The sequence below is a fragment of the Poecilia mexicana genome, unplaced genomic scaffold, assembly GCF_051168715.1.
Source record: "Poecilia mexicana isolate PSO_F unplaced genomic scaffold, ASM5116871v1 scaffold_2, whole genome shotgun sequence".
Classification (NCBI taxonomy): Eukaryota; Metazoa; Chordata; class Actinopteri; order Cyprinodontiformes; family Poeciliidae; genus Poecilia; species Poecilia mexicana.
The window spans coordinates 38,558,285-38,579,687 of record NW_028263371.1 but is presented as its reverse complement, the minus strand read 5'-3'; the positions used below and the strand labels follow the sequence as shown (position 1 = coordinate 38,579,687).

The 21,403-nt window shown below is 40.4% G+C and overlaps 1 long non-coding RNA gene across 1 annotated transcript; it reads right to left on the bottom strand.

Moving 5' to 3' along the window:
* Nucleotides 1-3,474: 3,474 nt before the first annotated feature.
* On the bottom strand, nt 3,475-6,958 carry LOC106927565 (uncharacterized). Its single transcript, XR_001420321.2, has 2 exons — nt 6,610-6,958; nt 3,475-6,528 (listed from the first exon to the last, which is right to left on the bottom strand). It is a non-coding gene; the product is annotated as an uncharacterized LOC106927565 (long non-coding RNA).
* Between the last annotated feature and the right edge of the window lie 14,445 nt (nt 6,959-21,403).

Below are 21,403 nucleotides of genomic sequence, written 5' to 3'. Positions count from 1 at the left end.
TAGCAGAAAGACTTACAGTAAATAATAAATAAGTAGGACTTTTTAGTCGTGTAGAAAGTCTACCTATTTATGACTGTCCTACTTCCCACAGGGTAGCAGGAGTCACTACCGCTTCCACTGCTGCTTTGGGTTTCAGCTCAGATATGAGGCACAGCATCAGGACGTTCACTCTGCAGTGTCCACCTCTAGGACTGGACAGAAGGACGCGTAGCGGCCAGTGTCTCCCGCTTGGTCAAACACAAAACCCCAACATGGTGGACACATAATCAAGGATTATCATTAACAAGAAAACGCAGAGGAGGATGAGATTAATGCAAGTAAAGAATGAGCCATACAATGACTCAGTCCTTTTCTCCTTTTAATGAACATATAAGCAATATAGCAGAATGTATTTCAGGTCTGTTCATTGTAAGAGGTGCAGAGCTATCAAATGGAAAAGTTCAAACTCCTGTAGCCTGCTGCAGGAATGTTTACTCATCTTTCACCCAGTCAAGTGTTTGTTTTCCTGCTGGACATCCAAAAGGTCATCCTGTAAATGATTTAAAGGTGGTGGGATCCTTTTCGTGTTATGTAGAGAGACGTCATTCTATTTGCATCTTGAAAGTGTTCTGTCAGACAGACGTCCTTTCTATAAATATCTGTATGTTTTTTTTTTGTTTTTTTTAAATAGCAAAGTATCCCAGAAAAAACTGGGCCTGATAGCAGCATCCTTGACATTTTTCCACATCCGTGACAATCGCATGTAAGTTTCAGTCTTATGCTCGCAACGAGGTGGCAAGAGATGAGCAGAGCCTGATTCGTTTAGTGCTGATATTTATTTTTCTCTTCTAGTGGATATTGTTCTCTTTTTGTACTTTTAATTTGTAGTTTTGTTACAATTTCTACTTATTGCCTGGGCAGTAGTATGTGTCCTACTGTTTACGATCACAGGGGGCGGCGCAGGTTGCTACAATCGATAGTAGCCACACAGGCACACCCACTGGAAGGAAACAAACACACCCAGTACAACACTTTCATTCTATTGGCTGAGAGGTTGCCAGGCGACGGTACTTTTCTGTTCCAAGCGCAGCAGAAAATGATTCGCAAGCGAGCAGAGAGGTTTGCACGCGGAGATTTTATCCAGCAGAGACGAGTTTTGAGCGTAAGGAGAAAGGTTTGAGAAAGCACAGTGAATATTTGAAAGAGAGCAGAAGTTTTGAGTAGAAAGACATGAAGTCCTGCTTTCAAAATGAATATGTGTGCTCTCGAATTACGGCAGAAAAATTCCCTCACAGATTTACCATTGCAGATGTTTTGCATGTGTTATGTTAAGGAAAATAAGTGTGTTTAACTTTATCTGAATGGAAACTTATGGTTTGTCTTCTGAATGACTGGGGGCCCTATTGTAATAAAATCATCTTGCGCTGTAGTGAGGGTCAGTGGAAAGTAACAGCATCTACATTTGTATGTGAGGATGAAACTTAACTGGTTGTGAGTCTGATTGCGTCAGACAGAGACCAGGATGACGATCTGTCTATTGTCACATGCAAGAAAAAAATGGAAGAACTGTCTCAAAGTTAAGTCGTTGTCACAGCTCAGGTAAGCTGTATTTGTTTGGTATATGTACTGACTACTTTCAGTGTGAATGCGATTCCCGTTACACTGCTAACAGAAACATGTTAAAATGAAACTACTACTGTTGAGGGAACAACACATCATCAGGGTCATCAGGGAAAATTTCATGTGTTCCCTTCAGGCAACAGCAAACCATAATAGTATCAGCATTGCTGCAAAGTATTTTGGTTTTCTGAGCTTGTAATAATCAATGATATACCCTGTATGCTAATTTTGTGTTAATCTTCATACATGCATACATAAACACAAAGTTTAAAGAAAAAGCCAATTCAATTAAATTAATGTTTTTAGACTGTGGACCTTCTTGTCCCACTGAGCAGCCCAGAAACGCTGACCATTTAAAAATGATCCAGAACGTAAAGGCTTTAAACTGCAAGATAAATCTACTTGATGCATATTTTAAGTTGTATATCCAGATTAATGCAACATTAAAATGTTAATAACAGCACACCCTATTTTCTCTTTGGAACATTGTAATCTAGTTTTCTGCACGTCCTTTTCTCTACATGTATATTTAAAAAATGACTCAACCCTAAGACTGATTAAGGATCTGACAGTTCTGGATAAACTAGTTTAAACAAATGTCAGATGATACCTAGCCGCCCTGCAGGGACAATTCATAAAATGACTGACTGCTGGCCAATTTCTGTTTATATTGAGCGAATGTGTTGACCAGCAGAGAAGTCGCGATGAGGCAGAACACGCTTAAGAACAGGTTCACAAATTTTAATATTCCTTCATCCATAACAAAATGTGGTTCAGGAGCAGGGAATAGTTTTACAAAGCAGTATGGATTACTGATAGCTCAGGAGGTTGATGCGAGTCTCATGAAAGATTTATGTCATCAATAATATTTTCCAATTAGCATTTTGGCATTTGCTTGCGTATGTGAATGACATTTGGAGAATCCAACCTTCTGCGTTAACTCCAGTGGGGTCCTGGCCACAACTTTGGGAACTACTCAGCTTTAAGATGAAGTGTTAGCAGTGGACTGCCATCCAAAACAATAAGTCTAAAACTATTATCATTACAGCCTTCCTACGCAGCATTATTTCTCTTGGACGTCTTTTGTCTTGAACAGTTTTGGGTAACGTTGCCAGCTCTATTTCAGACTCCTTTCACACCGCTCTCTGTGTGCGCATTGCATTAACGTGCAGCTCTGTCATTGTTCTCGTCATAATGTTGACGTTACACAGGACTTGGATTTGGCTCATGCATCAGTACCAGACTGATGTGGCACTACAGTAAAGAGATTAAAGAGGAGCGCAGAACACAAAGGCACACACTGACTCCCTCTCTCTCACACACACACACATGGCAAGGGAAACAGTGTCAGCTGTGAGAGCTATGACGCACGTTGGGCTGTGTTAATATTGTGCACTAGACTTTGCCGTCTGTGTGAGCATTCCACTACAGGCAATAAATTCCAGTTCTCTCTCCTACCGAGTTCATCCAGCAGCTGCATGTCGAGTTAGCCTGTGTCTCAGTAACACACATGCTCTCTTTCGCTCCTAATATTTTTCATAATTCCTCCTCGTCTTACAAGTTATTCTAGGTGTTTTAATTATTTTTTACTGATGGTAAAGTGTAGATAATAACAAACAACAACCGCAGTTATTACCAATGAAGCCAAACTTTGCACATCACATTTGCCCTGTTTGAGCGTTGTCACTGTCTTAAAGAGCAAATGTCATTAATACATTTGACATGAAACATAACGCAAGGTGAAAGTGTAGACAATTTACAAAGAAAATGCAGTATTTCCACAGTAGAGAGAGCTGTATGGTTTCAGTAAGTAGGTTGTGACGGGGTTCTCTTATGACTTGGACAAACAAAAAAATGACTGCCCAAGGCCAGAGATCACTTTAGTGAAATGTATTTAGCTTTTCTTCAGGTGAACAAAGATGGCAGGTGCAGAATATATACAAGGACGTCCAAGGCAGGTTAAAATCACACAAACAGCAGTACGTTCAATGCAAGAGTCCATCACCTTCCATGTGATTTCTCAGGAGTCTAGGAGGTATTGGTATCGGTTATCGGCCAAATTAGTTTTAGTATATTGGCATATCAGATATCGACCAAAAATCCAATATCGTGCATCCCTAGCAAATATGTTATGCACGTCTTGACATTATGTGGGTTGTGATCATTTTTAGAGTGTAAATGCTGAACTACCAAGAGAAATCAACAGCCATGGCGAACTATTTGTTAATGAACCAGAAGCTGTGGTTATCTGTGCAAATTGCAACATTTGAATCTAAATGTCGAAATAAGTTTAATGCAGAAGCAGTACTTTCGATACACTGTGTTCTAATTTATTTAAAGTAAAACGCTCTGCTACTCAGATAAATTCCTGAGCATTTCATTTTTCTCCAGAGGGCCAGTGATGTGCAACAGAGAAAGAACAGAGAGACAGTGATCACAGAGAGTCACAGGGCCTCGTTGCACCTCGTGGTGATATTATGACACGGGAGTGTCAGAAGTTGTGTCTCGGTGGAAACTTCGAGGAGTAGAAGTCATGCAGCAGCTGCGTCATTGAGCCTGACTCCTGGGCTTCTGTCTCTTGTTACAGCTGGCTTGTAATCACCAGAGTTAGCACTCCTGCTTTCTGCTGCGCGATCACATTTCTCGCCTCTGCCGCTGTCACTATGAGAAGTCTACTAGTGAAGGTCCAGACAGATCGTATTTGCACTAATAAACGACCCTATTGCATCAGTTATTGCTCTGAAAATATTTGAATGTGCAGTAATAAAGTAATCATGCAGCCATACTTCTCTTTTAGCAACGGTAGCCGGGCTTTTGCATAAACCACTAATGCAGTTAGCAGTAGCTACATTTTAATAAAGCACCTTATATGGATGGAACCTACATCCATTTAATGTCTGCAAACTTATTGTTGTGTACTACAGTGGATGTTAGATTAAATTGTAGTAATAATGAAAGTAAAAAGGTATTTTTGACCGCTGTGTCCACAGGAAGTATTTGGCACTACATATACCACAATTAAATCAGTTTTGTTACTAGTCTTTGTCCCTAATCCATCCTATTCTGTTTATTTTATGGACATTAATTAACTATTGGAGGCAGTTCTATGTAAGCCTGAGCTTGTTTAAAGAGTAACTAAAACCCAAATAATATTGTTTTGGTCTTTAAGGGTGCAATATTTAGTTTCCGTCCTAATTGTGATATTTTTGTGCAAAATTATTTAATTTTGCAATATTTAGCCTGCAACTGTCTTTGGGATGAACGAAGGCAATGGCAGTCAAATTTTTCTGTTTGTTACAATGGACCATTGTTGCTTTACTTGACGTGTTTTTATTCATTTGCATGTTATTGGATGCCTGTGGCTTGGTGTGGTGCAGTTTTTGCATTGTCCTGAACAACATGTGTGTTGTTCAAGTATAGTTGACGTGCATTGACTGCAACCTGATGGCACGCCACTGACTATGGTACAACTTAGTTAATGTTTACGTCACCGCCCCGCGTTCGTGTATGAAACCATCTGCCTCAGTCAGCTTCAAGTGTTGTTGCCAAAGTCTCCAATAGCACTGAAAAAAGATTTGGTACCAGTTGCTTTTTTTGAAAAAAATAAATTTCTACAGTCTGAAAGTCACTAAAGCTGGCAACAAAGTTGTTAAGTTGGCAACAGTGTTCTTCGTCTTGACCACAGCCACTCATCCCCGCAGTAGGCCACGCCCCTCAGTGTATCTTGACTCCGCCCACTTTGGTGGAATTCTTCAAAAAATGTTTGGGGGCGGAGTTATGCCTCTACAGGGGATTTAGATGCACTTTGACGAATATTTGAATGAAAAAGCCTAAAAACAGCAGATTTTGGTTTATGTTCATTTAGGGTGCAAAATTCAGCACCTGAGTATAAAGGGCATGTACGAGTAAAAGACACTGAAATCTCAAAATTGTTGCTAAACAGAAGAGTGTATGCTAATTCTCATTCCCCTTTCTGTCACACACCCAAAATTAACACCAAAAAAACAGAAGCGTACAGGGAAAACGATTAAGGAAAGCAGAGCTGAACGCCCACCCATACCCTATGTTTTGATGTCTGATGCTGAGGGAAACCGTCTGTCACTGTGATGTGGTGCTAATTCGTCTACCAGCGCCATGGTAGTAGCGGTTTAATAACACGCCAATAAGCATTTGGTTTCAACCAGCGTTGTCTCGTCAGAGCGTCTCCCCCTCTCAGCTCCTTGTTTCTGATTTGCGCAGCTCGTTTATTCGGTGTCACCTTCCTCCGTCGAACTGTCTGTCACCTCCTCGGGCGGCAGCGGACACATGAAGTCATCAGGCCTGGCTGACGTCAGCTGCACCGGCTCCACAATGCAGCCAACAGTCATCGGTCTGTTTACAAGTCGGCCTTTCATTTCTCTGAACTGTGGGTTATACAAGATTGCAGAAACCATGCGCGCGCTCGTGTGTGTGTGTGTGTGTTTGTTTGTTGTGTGTGTGTGTGTGTGTGAGCGTGTGTGAAAGCTTTTTCATGTAGGTTGGGTGTGTTTGCACAAACTGGATGGAGGGCAGAGACGTAGGTCGGGGACGCAGGGTATAGGCAGTCGTGCAGCAGCCTTGCAGTCATTCAGATGATGTGGTAATTAACACTCAGGACTGAAAGCTTAGTCCTTTTGTTTGTCTTATATTTCCTCCCTTTTTGTTGCTTTCATCAGTCCTCCTCCGTGTCACGTATTCAGATCCCGTCAGGCTGATTGTCTAATAGATTTCAAATCTTCCCGAAGGCTTTCACGCTACTGACGCCGTCTCTCACCTCCAAGCTGCTCATTTGTTTCCAACGTTATTGTATGGCCTCGAGTCAAATGACAGGAACAAGCTTTTTGTTCAAAGGAAGTGAGCGCATATCCTGCTGACGCCATCGGTTCGTGTGCACTCTGCCATTTCGCCGGGCTGGAAAAAAAAAAGACAAATTAGTTCACAAAGCACTAGAGAAACACTTGTGTGGAAAAAAAACAAAGAAAAAAAGTAGACCTCTAACAAAGGAGACGGGGAAGCTGGCAAGTCAGTCAGGAAGCCGATTCGCAATTTCTACACAAGTGACCTGTGAAAAAGCGGGGCAGCTCTCAGGAGGCACTAAGCGGGAAAACCCTTTCACTGTGAGACGGGCTGGAAGCATTGACGTCAGAGATGAAAAGAGAAAAAAAAAAAGGAGGCAAGGGGGGCTCCCAAAATGGAAAAGCTCTCTAGTCGCTGTAACAAAAAGCAACATCTGGCGTAAAGGCACGCAAACAAACAAAATCAAATCCCTTAACATTTATCTCTGTGAGCAGATTTCAAATGTGTGTAGCTGCTACCAATGAGATAGAAATAACCGTCGTGTGAGAGCTGAGACCCCACAGTGCTATGAAGAAAAGTGCGCCTCCATTTAAATGTTTGAGATAGTTTAATCATCCCTCTAGTTGATTTACTAGTTAACAGCATTCATTTGGAAAGCTGAGTGAAAATTCAGAAACCGAATCCGGACCTGGTTACCTGACCTGTAGCATCAAGAAAAACACTTAAAAAGAACCCGTCTGACAACACGAAGCAGGCTAAATTATCTCCAAAAGCAGCAAATTGTGCCCCGATCTTCATGAATTCAAGAGTAGATGAGAATCAAAATCATGAGCTACAAACTCAAAAGTTGTGCAGATTCACATAAGGGTAATGACAAAAAAAATGAGTAAGTTAATCTACATTAAGAGCAAATTTACATCAGAAAAATATAGTTATTACATAGAGGTATAGTTAATCCAGGTATTAAAAATACCATACTCGGGAAGAAATGGACACCTGATTAGGACTATCTTATAAAATATGCATAAAAAACAAAACAACTCTGCAAAAATGAACACAAAGGTCCATCTACTATTTCTGTAAAAAAGAGAGATATTCTGTGGACTGATGGGACAAAAATGAAACTTATATGGAGGGTGTATGTCATGTTACATCTGATGTACATTTGAAGAATGTCCAGTCATTAACTTTCAGTTGAAGCAGTTTAAAGTTGCTTGATTTATGTGGTAGGACAATAATCCAAAATACACCAGCAAATCTACCTCTGAACGCCTGAAAAAGACAACATGGAGGCTCTAGAGTGGCCTAGTCAAAGTCTTCACTTAAACCTGCGAGGCTGTGGCCTGATCTTGTCCGTTTTCATGCTTGTTGCCAATTGTTGCCTTCAAGGGAGGCACGATTCCTGCATTTTGTGTTTAACTGGTCAATTTTGATCTGAAGAAATGTTGGGGGGGAAGAAAAAAGGAGAAGAAATCTGTAAATAAGTGAATATTTTTCGCAGCTCTTTGTGTGTCTGAGTTAAGACAGAAACCGTTACAGTTGCATAAGCGCGTGGTTTGCAGGGACATTGAAGGTGACTGGTAGAGAACGAGGCTGAAGTGTCAAATCCACCAGAGCCTTTCGGGGGGGAAGAAACACTTCGACTAATGTCAGCAGACACATGTAGGAACAATCTCCAGATAAGGCTGATATCTTGTCTTGTACATATTTTAGTCTCCAGACCTCAAAGCTATCGGTTCAGTGTGATAAAACCGTGAATTTGAGTAAAACAAGCTTTAAACATCATTTTTGAATGATGTAATTAAGGATTTATAGCAAAACCTGCAATTAATCTGCTAATGGCCATGTGATGTAAAGCCATTTCATTCGGCAGCACGGTGACCCCCTCAGACGAAGGGCTTCGCTGCATCATCGGACAGGTCGGGCTCGGCTTAGAAAGCTGTTGTTAATTCGGTCCTTTGTGTGTCATAAAGAATTGAAAGGCTGCGGCTGCGGCCGCGGCAGCAGCAGCAGCCGGCCTCAACTCCGGGTTTCATAACGGAAAAGCCCGCCTGTCCCCCTGAGAGACACCTACACACAGCCTGGAGAGCAGCGTCTGTCTGGACGAGCTGACACGGCAACACAGTCTGACTCACAGTTGCTCTACACTCCATCTTATGCACCACCTCTGCCTTTCACTGCACATCAGCATCAAGCTCCTCTCTGAGGCATGACTGGCTCGGTGCGCTTGTGTTTGCGTGGCTCTTTGTGCCAGTGATCTTTTGCCTCTGTGCCCTAGTAATCTTCTTCTGTCCTCTTCCTTTATTATCATGTCATATGAAATGCACCCTCCCATCATTTTCAAATCTGCAGAGTGCAGTCTTGCAGGTAGCTTCCCTTCTTAGAGGACACACCAAATTTTTGTAACACTTCAGATGATCAAGCGTAGACAGTAAAAATCTGTAAATGCAAAACTCAGTTTTCAAATGACAGCTTCACTTATTAAAGGTGACCTATTATGCTTCCTCGAACAGGTTTCTAAAACATGTTCATAACAGGGTTTTTTTTTTTGCACAGAATCATTCTTAGGTAATGAGGTTTTATTCTGCTCAGTTCTCCCTAGTTTGAGATCCTTTCAGAATGAGCTGTTTCAGGGCCTCTTGTCACTTTAAATCCAAATAAGCTGCTGCTGGCTGCGAACCCAACTCAACGTTTACACTCACACATAAAAATGACAGCAAATAGGTGCACAATTACATAAGCATATGTCTTTGAAAAGCAGAAGAGGAGACTCCTGCACAATCAACAAGAATGCAGAAAATGGTTTCTGAATATTAAGTCAACAACAAAACTCTTGTCTTTTCCAGCAGCTATTGTATTGTGGTAAAACCAGCTGACCAAACATGCTGGAGCTCAGTTTGGGTTGCTAGGTGACAGTGCAGTGCCAATCAATTGTGATTCAACAATCTCATTTTCCAGACATCAAAAAATGCTCTTAGACGTTTTTTAGAAGCAGTCAAGACCCAAATGGAAGCACAAAAGTATGCAAAATTTATTTATTTTTCTTAATAGGTCCACTTTAAATAAAAGTAAGTCATATAAACTAGCATTACTCTTTGAAAAAGTAATTGTCCCTTGAATCTATTAACCTATTAACATCCTTGGCAGCAATTACTGCCGTAAAATGTTATAACGAGTGACAATTACTTCATTGTGGAGCAGTTCTGGCCCACTCTTGTTTGCAGAGCTGTTTGAATTCAGCCACATTGGAGGGTTGAAAAGCATCTCAATCATACAGTATTTAGGGCTGAACTTTGACTAGGCTTCTCCTAAGCTATTTTTTAAGCCATTCAGAGGTGGTTTGCTCCATCAACAAAGAGTACCAAAAGTCTCGGGGATCCTCCAGAAATGTGAGATGGGTCTCTGTGTTACCTCTGAGTGTTGGGGTTAATGTTCACCACTTCTCCACATTTTCTTCATTTGGGGATAAAGGCTCTAACTGTAGTCCACTGGAGACCTAAATCATTGGAAAGGCCTTTTCAACGACTTTGTTCCTCGTGTTCTTGAATTTCCTTTGAACAGGACACGCTTTGATCTTTCTCAGATCTTTTAGCCTACTTTGTGTTGCCAGGCAGGTTCTATTTACAGCAATACTTGATTCTACATTTCTTTCAGATTTGAGTGTAGTTAGTAAAACTGATCCAAGAATTGTGATTAATTTATGATTTTTAACAATTGGATAATTACTTTTCCAAACATGGATTGTTTTCCCCTCAATAAATGAAATGGCAGCTGTTAAAAAATGATTATGTAAATAATTTTGATTATCTTCTGTAAGGACTAACCTTCACGATCTGAAACAACACAAAAACAAATCTGTCTGCAAATCGGTATAAAACGGGGTTTGGAAATGGGAGCGAGATGAATCCACCTGCAGCTGCAGAGGACGTTGCTTCACTAATTGACATAATTAAAGTTCCTGCGACACTGGGTGATATCCCGCCTGCAGGATTGGTGACCTGTAAAGTGGGTCAGTTAACATTGCTTTCACAACAAACAGATAGATGCTGTGGAATGCGTCCCACAGATGCCGTCGGACCAACTTTCCATTTGTGTTTGGGGGGGGGGTTTGGTGCTCAAATTAACCTTTCGCCTCATGATTGTTGAGCCTCTCTTAAACAGTTTTGAGGCCCTCTGCCATCCCGCTGAGCGTCAGCAGCAGCTGTGGAGGAGTTATGTCGGTAATGTGGGGGATGTGTGACTTTTCTGCAGGAGAGTTTAGGTGAGCTACAAGCCAGTCCTGCTAAAAATACATTTAAAACTTCAAGACTCTTCTGTTGTAGATGTGACTTTTCGACTACCAGTTCCCACCAGAAATGAAGAAATACTATTTGTTCAACCAGCACAACTGTAGTTCAGCTGATTAAAGTACAATGGGTAGTTTCAAGGCGCTGCGTTCCCCCCCGAGGGGCCGGAGAGTGACGCACACGAGAAAATCAGAGCAAACAGCCACTCTGCCCTCCATTCGCTTCAACTTTTCTCTCACTCTCCGCTACACGTCTGTCTGTTTGTCCACATACATTCCTGCCATATCTGCCTCTGCTGAAATTAAATTTCTTTATCTGCTTCCACGTGGTACAGCAGGGAACCAGAGCGAAGGAAGTGCAAAGGAGAAACTCGATGAGAGACCGCAGAAGCAGATCCTCCTTCGTTTCATCAGATGACACTGTTGTGATTTATATGTTTTGACAGGGATGACGCAAAATGAGAAAGTTAAAACCAGGACATGTGCTTTTCTCCCCCCTCTGTGTCCTGCTTCAAAGTGTTTAATGAAAACCCACATTGTTCTCCTTTGTGCTCCTGAGGGGGGAAGGAGGCGCTAGCGTTTCAGGGATCAACCACAGGTCTACTTCTGGGCTACTTTTAAATGTCAGAGGTCAAAGTTTATGGAGAAAGAGGAGCCAAAGGTGCACTTAAACAGGTATGATACGATACGATACGATACGATACGGCATGGTATGACACAATACAGTATTTTTTTATTTGGTCTTTTTTTTTTTTACCAGGTAAGTTAATTAACAACAAATTCATGTTTTCAACAACAACCTCTTCTGAAAATGTCAAAGAATAAAAATAAAAATACAACCATACTCATACTAACTAAACGTACAAGTCAGAATAATTTAAAAGCATGCTATGATTTTTCCGGTTCAACTTACGAATCAATTAATATGACAATAGTAGATATAATTTGATTTATTAAGATACCGTGAAACCATTACCATTGAACTAATAGAATATGTCATACGCTGCATGTGGTTCATCTGATGATCCAGTGTGATAATGTGATGAAATGTAATAGATCACGTGTCAAACTCAAGGACTGACTTCTGTTTTATGTGTTGGTTGATAATCTGATCATATAGATCAACCGTTTGGCCAATTAACATGAGGAAGAAAGTTAGCATGCTTTTTTTCAATGTGAGAACATTGCTGCAAAACTGCAGTGTGTATTTGCTCATTCTGTCTTTGTTAAAATGCGTCTGATGACCTGAAACCTGTGTGGCAAAACCCCCCAAAGATAAAAGGAGCAAATTAGGATTCCAACGTTTTGCCTCAAAGTTTAAAATCACACAACAGATTTTTCATAAAAAATGTTGCAGCTCTAAAAAATGAAATCTAGATGAATGAAAAATTAGTAGGAAAAACAACAGTAGATATACTGAATATTTTTCTGCCGGGATCATGTGAGACGTGTGCTGCAAACGTTGAAATCCAGTTGTTACTCAAGCTCTAATAAAAGCTCTCTTTGTCTTGTTTGTTGATTCTGTTGGGGCACTTTCAGAACCAGAACACTTTGTGAAACAAACGGTAGGTTTATTGTCCACAATGAGAGAAGGGGAAACCGCCAGCACACAGTGTGCAGATTTGAGATTTGATCGTCTTATTGAACTTTCCTCGCAGCATTTCAAACTTTCTTTTGTCCAAATGAAATGTAGAGATTTCAGACCTAAAGTGCGTTGTGCAAGTAAATACTACTCTCCAGCGCTAAACATCGGCCTGTTTTCACCATTATTGATTTCCCACAATGGATTAACAGTGATAATAGATTAGAGGCTGAACCCTTTTCACTGCTGACGTAAGTGCAACTTTCTGGGAAAGGGGTCGGGACTGCAGCTGACGTGACCCAGTGACTTGACTCCAGTGGGTTAGATAATGACGGCCTGGGGATGTGATGGGCTGCACCAGTAAAGTTGTTACTGACACTAACAGGGTGACAGCGGAGACGGCAGGCTTGGGTGACATAACCAAAATCAGCAGCGCAGTGATTGTGCTCGAGCCCGGAGCCGCTGAGCATTGGCTCAGAACTGACAGGGCTCAGTCTGCGTCGCTGCGACTGAGAGGTATCAGTCACACTGCAGGGTTTGTGCTCTGCACGCACAAACATGCACGTCAATTACACTGAGTTTGATGAAGTCAAACTCAAGTCAGCAGCAAGTCTGATTTCAACACGCGTATTTTGATTCCGTCAGGTTTTTGATTTCATGAGGAGGAAATCTGGCTGCAAGGGTTTTACCCTCTCCCTAACAGGTGCTGTTCTTTTGTACTTTGTATATTTAAATTTATCTGGTAAATGGATTGTTTGTTTGACAGAAGTAACTTGCTTTATTTAATATTTTGTTGTAATCATTCTCTCTTCTCTTTGAGGTCACCTGGTCATGTGTTGCCATGGAAGCGCGTCCATGAGCAGTGCTGAAAAAGGTGTTTTCAATCAGCCTCACCGGGAAAACCCATTGTTTGAGAGGGAGGGGAGATGTTTCTGGATTTTGTTGGGCCCAGATTGTTTTAGTTTTAGTTTTTAAGTTGTTAGTGTTAGTTGTGATTATGTAAATATTTTTCTAGGAATATAGTTTAGTACAATTGTGACCTTTCCTCTCTGGAAATGTAACTGTTGTCTCCACCCCTTAATTAGTCCTGGTAGGAGCCAATCCTTTAAAAGCCGGGTGGCTTAGATCAGAGGGAGACTCTCCCTCCTGTTGTGTGAATGCATGTCATGCTGCGAGCTGGAATTAAGTGCTTGAAGAAATTGCATAAAGAAAAAAATTCAGAGCTCAACAATTGCTGGATTTTGTCTGATTATTTTTTTATTTTTTTTATCCCAAACCAACACTGGCAAAAAAGAAAAAGCTTTCCCCAGCCTGACTTCCACCCATCCTGACTTCCACCCATCCTTCCAGAAATTATTTATTTTTGCTAAATAATTTTTCATGTTCGTCCTGACAGAACTGGTGGGGGGGAGCGTTTGTTGACCGCATTGTTCATACACACTTACACTCTTTCTGGAATCAGCATTTTGTAATTGTCGCCCCAAAACGTTAACTTTATTGTTACGGACACATTTGTAATTCATTTGGCTAAGTTTTTACGGTCATAGTTCATTAGGAAAACCCTTTTGTACCAAAGCTTTATTTTTCTGGCTGAGGTTTAGCGATACTTCAATATTTCCGCATATTTGTCCTGGTTCTGGGTTGTTTTGAGTTCCTTTGTGTAAATTTTTATTATTTTGATTGTGTCGCCCTTTTTTTGGCAATTGGTTCCAGCTGTTTGTCATTTCCTTAGTTGCCCCTGTGTGTCACCTGTGTCATCGTTTCCCAGTTGGATTCTTGTATCATCTTTGTTTACTCCTGCTCTGTCCCTGTGAACAGCATTTTAGGATTATTAAAGTATTTTCATCTATGGCTGCCTCATCCCGTTGCACTTTCGGTCTTCTGCACTACTCACCAAATCATGACGATATTGTTCTTTCCTCTTGATTCCATCTATTTTGTGAAGTGCACCAGAATATCCACAGTAATGTCAAGCTGCCAAGCTAGTACTTCTCAGGCTTCACAGTTTCACCATTTTCCCTCTTAAATTTAACACGTCATTTTGGCTAAACTCTTCCTTTTTTTATCAGAAAGTTAAGGTCTTTGTTCCTGAGTGTGTTTATGTCAGTCTCTCCTTTTATGATAATTTTGTGTCGATGCATGTCTTGAACCGCTAACTCCGGTTCTTTGGAGTTCCATAAAAAAAACCTGCTGGTACTTTCTCAGTGCCAGACACCATCATGCCTTCAAGGTTCTGCTGCAGTCGACCCATCACGTTGGAGCTTTTCTGCACACATCATGGGGTCATAATGTTATGCCTTATTGGTGAATTTTTGTTTAATTTTTTTTATCCTTTTTTCATTTCTTACTTTACATTGTCTAAGACAGCTGAGACTGATGGTGCATTCAATGACATAAACATAAAATTGCAATTACTCTGTTCAACTTGGGTGAAAAGCATAAAATAATTTTATCTTTGAGTTAAGAACAGCAGATTTTATTTTTGTTAAAGTTTTGACTTCATGTTTCAGTGATTACAGCAGGGATTGGAGGTTAAAATAAATTAGAAAATCATTTTCTAATCACAGAAATCCTTTGCAAATCTCACAAAAACTTAGACGTTTTTGTAAATATGAGGCCCAAAACAGAGTGCTGCGGTTGCTCTCTAAATCTCAGCACAGGAGAAACAAGTCTTGCCTAAATTCTCACTGATTTATTTATTTATTAGGAACTAAAACAAATGTGTGTGACATTACCAAATCTCATTTGTGAGTGCATGTTTGCAGTATGAGATTTCTCCAGACAGGTTTACATTCACTGCTGCACGAAGCCAAACTGTGAAGTGGTTTGATTATTATATGAAACGGTGCAGAGGTCAGTCTGAATAAGGGTAGAGGTTGGCCGACAGGGAAACGGGAAGTCAGAGTACTAGTATGGAAAATGCTGACATGTCAGAATGATGGAAAAACTGAATGTGACGTTTCTCAGGAAATAATAAATCTGCTAAGAAGAGGCGGGTTAGCACTTTTAAATTGCTACAACATAAGAAGGTTCAGTTGAATTCAGTTTATTTAAGTAGCACCAACTGACAACAAATGCCGTCTTGAGACACATTTCAAACACAGCAATCATTTGTACTGATCATGCATGTAGCAGCAGTTGACAGGAAAAACTTCAAAATCAACTGAGGGGTTGAGAAGACGGAGCAGAATATCCAAAAAAAGAACAAAGAACTGATGTAGGAGTGTCTTTGAAAGTAAAAAGTTATCAGTAAGACAGGCAGAATGTTTAGTGGAGAGAAAAACAACCAACAGAATATATAAAGTTAAAATTTCAATTGGATTAAGTAATGCAAATTGGAGAGTGGTAGAAGAAGAAAGTGAGGAAAAGTGGTCAGCTTGTCCTCCGGAAGCCAAAGCCTTTAGCAGCACAGCTACCGAGACGACTCAAGTTAAACAGGAAGGAGAAACAAAGACGACTCTTCTCTCTGCACTGCAAAAATACCTTTCTAAGGTTTCTGCAACATGGTGGTAAATATACGCACACATAAGAACATTATTCCTGTCTGTGTAGATTGAAATCTATAAAATGAAAGAGATATAAAAGTCTCTTGTCCTCGTACTGGTGGACTGGTCTGTCTCCACCAGATGATTTCTCTGTCATTCTTGGTACCAAACCCAGATATGCATCTTAAGTAATGGAGGATAAATCTTTTAAAAAATTGACATAAAGTAAATGGATGCAACAACAGAGGCTTAAAGCATAATGAAGCAGCCAGTTAGCTGAAGAACGAACCAGTTCATCTACTGACGAAAACTACAAGCAGCAACAAAGGCAGCGAGGAGCTGAGAGAGTTCATGACGAAGGGAAATCAACTGGGTGGCTGTTGAACCAGATGCTGGTGGTGACAAACGCAAACAGCAGGACCGTAAATAAGGGATTGTGCTGCCAAAACAAAATGGGAAATGACAGAACATAAAACGAGAGCAAGGATAAAGAGAAACCCAGAGAAACGAACTCCAAGCTGGAGCTTCGGACCCGTTCGCACAACAAGCCTCAGACCACAACAAAAGCAAGCAGCTTTTGGCACATGAAGTTAGGAGTTTGTACAAGGAGGACTAACTACGACCAAATCAAAAGTGAAGCATGAAACCTAATTAAAACGTGTTTAGAGCATGCTCAGTTTTAAAGGCGACAAACTCTGCTTTTCTTGATGATAATTGTTCAGAAACTGAATGAGATGTGGACTTTTCCTTTTGTGGCGCAATGAGACTTCGTCCTACGAGTAACTATGTTCTTACAATTTACTGCAAAAGTATCTGCAGTCTTTAAACCTTTTCACATTTTGTCATGTAACAACACAACCGTCTATGTATTGTTGGCAATTTATGTCACAGACCAACACAGAATGGTGCAATTTTGTAAAAAGAAATTAAAATGATATAACATTTGGCAACAACCGGAGCTGTGGACTTCAGTAGCACCTCCATAGCTACTCTGGGCCTTTGGGCCGTTTCTCTGGGTAATATGTTGGTAGATCTGCTGCTATATGTTGTTATATTTGGAGCTGTGCAGTAATCTTTCCATTTCCCGATGACGGTTTAAACACTGTGAGACGCTCCAAGCTTGGAATATTGTTTTATTCCCAGTCTTCTCCCTGGAACTTTGGTCTTCCAGGAAAAGAGCGTCAGTGATTTCTGTTTGTTGGGTTCTGGTCCCGAGCAAACCTCCGAGGCATTCAACAATTTACACCGGGAATTAAATTACACACGAGTGGAAACTGTTACTAACTGGATGAAAAGTAAATTAATTAAATAAACGCTTCTAGTCATATTAACCACTCAAAAGTGCTTTAATCCAGAGCAGCAGCCACAAACGCATTCACTTCAATTATAGTTCATCTAAATGTAGCCGCGTCGTCCATCACTGGGATGCAAACGTGTGTGAAGGTTTTAATTGTCAGAGTGAAGGGAGTGAAAAACAAATGCAGATTTTCATCAGCCTTCCTAATTTGGAAGTTTGTGTGATAAACATTGACGATTCTGGCTGTAAAGAAGAATAGGTAGAAATACCTTTGCCACTAGCACCATAAGCAACAAAAAGAAAATGTTTCACACACGATTTGTAAAGTATGCTTTTTAGCTACGACTAATTAAAACATCTCCACCTCCGCCTTTGCTTCTGATGTGACCTACGCTCCCTGGAAATGTTCTGCTCACCGCTTGAAGTTCACAATGGCTGATCAGTGTATTCCGATGTTGGAGCCTGAGGTGAATAATTAACCTCTAATTCTGCTGTTATCCTCTGCAGGCGAAAGCTGCTTGGATAAAATGACCTTTGCGTGCGTCATTCTGAATTTCCACACCTTGTGGTTGCCGGCAAAACTCTCCCGCTCTCACAGCAGCAGTGTGGGGAGTTTGAGAGGACCTGTCGATTCAGACAAATTTGTTTAATTTTCTTCTTTAGGCAGATCTGAGATCCAAGCTGGACTTCCAGACTGAACGGAGTGAGACTGAAACAACGAGAATGTTCGAGCTATTTTACTATCAAAGGAAAATTACATCATTTCAGTAAACGGATAAAAAGGATTATTATGAACCATTATCAAAGCATATTTCAGTAGGCAGACAAAACCTTCTGATCTGTCTGTAATATAACGGAGCAGAAGAAAGTTAAGAGTCTAACTGGGAGTTTTCTGCATGCAGCTCCTATTTTATGCAGCCTGCTTATGTAGACTTTACACAGAAATGTTAAGTCTTCCTTTCTTTAGGCTCACTAAACTACGACTCTGTAAAAAGTTTTGAGTCATCCTTCATTGTAATTCATCTTTACTTTCAACTCTAAAGCTTCAAAGCTTTTATTTCTGATACAGACCATTAGCTTGGCTTTGGTTGCTGCAGGCTTGGACTGAGAACTGGACACATTTTTTACTCCCATTACATTTGTGTTGTCTTACTGAATTTCATCCCATAGAAAGTACCCCTGACTCAGTGCTTATTTGTTTATCTGTGGTTCTTCCTGTCCTCTCAGCCTCCAGTCAGTCATGAGAAATGGGCTGATCATTTTGTCTCGGGTTCTGATGGAGGCGACCTTTTATTAAAATGGAGTTGTTCCTCTCACGTGTTTGCTCGACATGAGGAAATTCTGCAAAATCAACATCCAGATGCAATAAAATGTTTCCATTTAATACAGTTTTTTATTAATTGAGGTTTTATGATTAGCTGTATCTGACTGGGATGTATTAAAACTGGATTATAATGTAAGATTTTAGATTTCTTCTGCTTTTGTTGTTCTGTCACACTTAAATGTTGTCAGCATTAATTGAATGGTGTTATACACAGATATCCGGAGAAAATACAAATGGGGTTTGGCAAAATATATATATATATATATATATATATATATATATATATATATATATATATATTAACACCAGAACTTAAAGATGAAATATAAACATTTTAAAAAGTACCTGCCTGGTAGTACAAATAAGAAGCAGAGATATTAACATTTCTATGGCTTTGGGACTCCAGAGAACCACCATGATGACCACAAATGAAGAAAACGAGGAACAACGGTAAACCTTCCCAGGAGTGGAAAATCCCAGAATGCATCACCAGAAGGTCACAACAAAAACTCAAAACAACTACAGCAAGTTAAGGTCAAGGTTCATGGGCAAAAATCGCATAGAAGAATCACAAGACCTAAACTGCTGTAGTTTCAAAACAACAGAGAGATTAAATCCTGAACTGACCCAAAAAGTTTTGGATAATTCCCAAAACATTTGGCAAAAATATTCCATGGACTGAAAAGACAAAAAGTTATACTTTTTAGAAGGTGTTCATACCATTTACATCTGGAAAGCTGAAACTTACACAGCATTTCTAAAATAAAATAATCAAACATGGTGGTGGTGGTATGATACTCTGGGGCTGTTTTGCTGCTTTATTAACTGGAATTTACTTTAGTTGATAGAATCATGAATCTCCTCTCAACCACAATATTCTTAAGATGAGTAAAGTAGTTTAACAGCTCATCAAGGCGATGCCTCTGTGATATAGATCTTCTCAACAACTCAGCTTTCTTGGTTTTGTTCATCGTCATGAACATTGGAGATGACCAAACGAGATCAGCATCCTCCCAGTTCAAGACCCAGATGTCCTGTGAGGTAAAGAGGACTGGAGAGGACATCCAAGGACAGCTGGGGACAGCGTGACGTGACATCAACAGTTCCTCCGTGTGACGCGTTTGGACTGTGACTAGTTTGGCCGCAGTGGAGAGGCTCTGGTAAATAATGGAGTTGATGGTTGCAGTTTCTGTCGGCTCCAAGTGAAGTCAGCGTTCTGTGACACTGGAGCTGTTATTTGACACGATTCCTCGTCAGGAAATGATGTGTGATGACAAGCAGATCACTGGAAATGATTCACAGGCTGTCAGAGGCTGGAGGGATGATGCTCTAATTTCACAGGTTTTGGGTTAACACAGGATGCTGTGAAAATGCAGGTAGCAGCGATTCATCAACACTAAGGAATTAAAGACAAAGATTGTAATATTTCTATTTTCAAAATTACTATTTGGAAGTTTTTTTGCTGTTTTTTTGTTTGTTTTTTTAGCCTCTGCTACTATGTGAATATTTTGTCTTCCTTCAACTGGCTGTTTTTCTAATTTAAACAGAATCATTATTTGTTTAGTTGGAGCCCAAATGTGTCTTCGGTCAGCACTTAGTATCTTTACAGTTCACATCAATTAATGGTGAATTGGACTTTTGGGAGCTACAGCGCTTTGAGGATGTATTTGTTCCATTGCAATCAAACACCTAAATGTTTCAGATCATCAACCAAATTTTAATAACAGACAAAAATAACATTTATAAATACAAAAGCAGTTTTATAATGAGGATTTCCTTTAACTGACTGTTGAAGGTCATGTAAAAGCAACTTTTTACATGACTTATAGGGACCTGGTTGGATGAACAAACTCCTGCTAAGATCAGTAGCTGTTAGCGGTCAGCGATCAGTAGCTGTTAGCAGTTAGTAGCTGTTAGCGGTCAGTAGCTGTTAGCAGTTAGTAGCTGTTAGCGGTCAGTGATCAGTAGCTGTTAGCAGTTAGTAGCTGTTAGCGGTCAGTAGCTGTTAGCAGTTAGTAGCTGTTAGCGGTCAGCGATCAGTAGCTGTTAGCAGTTAGTAGCTGTTAGCAGTCAGTAGCTGTTGGCAGTTAGTAGCTGTTAGCGGTCAGTAGCTGTTGGCAGTTAGTAGCTGTTAGCGGTCAGCTATCAGTAGCTGTTAGCAGTTAGTAGCTGTTAGCAGTCAGTAGCTGTTGGCAGTTAGTAGCTGTTAGCGGTCAGTAGCTGTTGGCAGTTAGTAGCTGTTAGTGGTCATTAGCTGTCAGTGATCAGTAGCACTGCTAGAGGATTTTTAACGTGCTACGGAGCAGAAAGGTGACGTCATTGTTTCTCCCTACATCCAGTGGGTGGCGCAGGTTGCTATTCGATAGTAGCCACACTGGCACACCTGCTAGAAGGAAGCAAATGCACCCAGTACAACACTTTCGGTTGCCAGGCGACTGTGCCAAAAGGTATTTCAAAGGCAAGCAGAGACAAAGTCTGAGCACGAGGAGAAGTTTTGACTACAAGCATTTCAAGTTTTGAGAAGAAAGACATGAAATGCTGGTTTTAGACTGAAAATGTGTGCTCTTGGATTGTAGCAGGAAAATTCCCCCATCCTTTTGGTCGTAAATGGTTTTAACCGTTGTTTGCCTGGTCTGTTTCTACAGACCCATTCGATAACTTAGAATTGCATTGAAAAGTCGATTTGCTTCAGTAACTCTATCACCAAGTGAAACACATCATATACACGCAACTTTAGTTCTCTTAATCATGACGATTTTCCAACTACAGTTCACAAAAATCAACATTTAAAATTAGAATGTTACATCAGTCCAATAAATAAAACTGTTTTTAAAAACAGAATGGAAAAGTTTAAGATCTGTTTAAAGGTTGTTTTCAAAAGGTACAAATGAGACTCATCAGGTATATTCTAATTTACTGAATATGACTGCAACAGTTAAATCGTGAACACTAACCCTGACTTAGTGAGGCTTTCTGTCACTGATGCATTTATGGAGAAATCTTGGGAGGCCGGCCA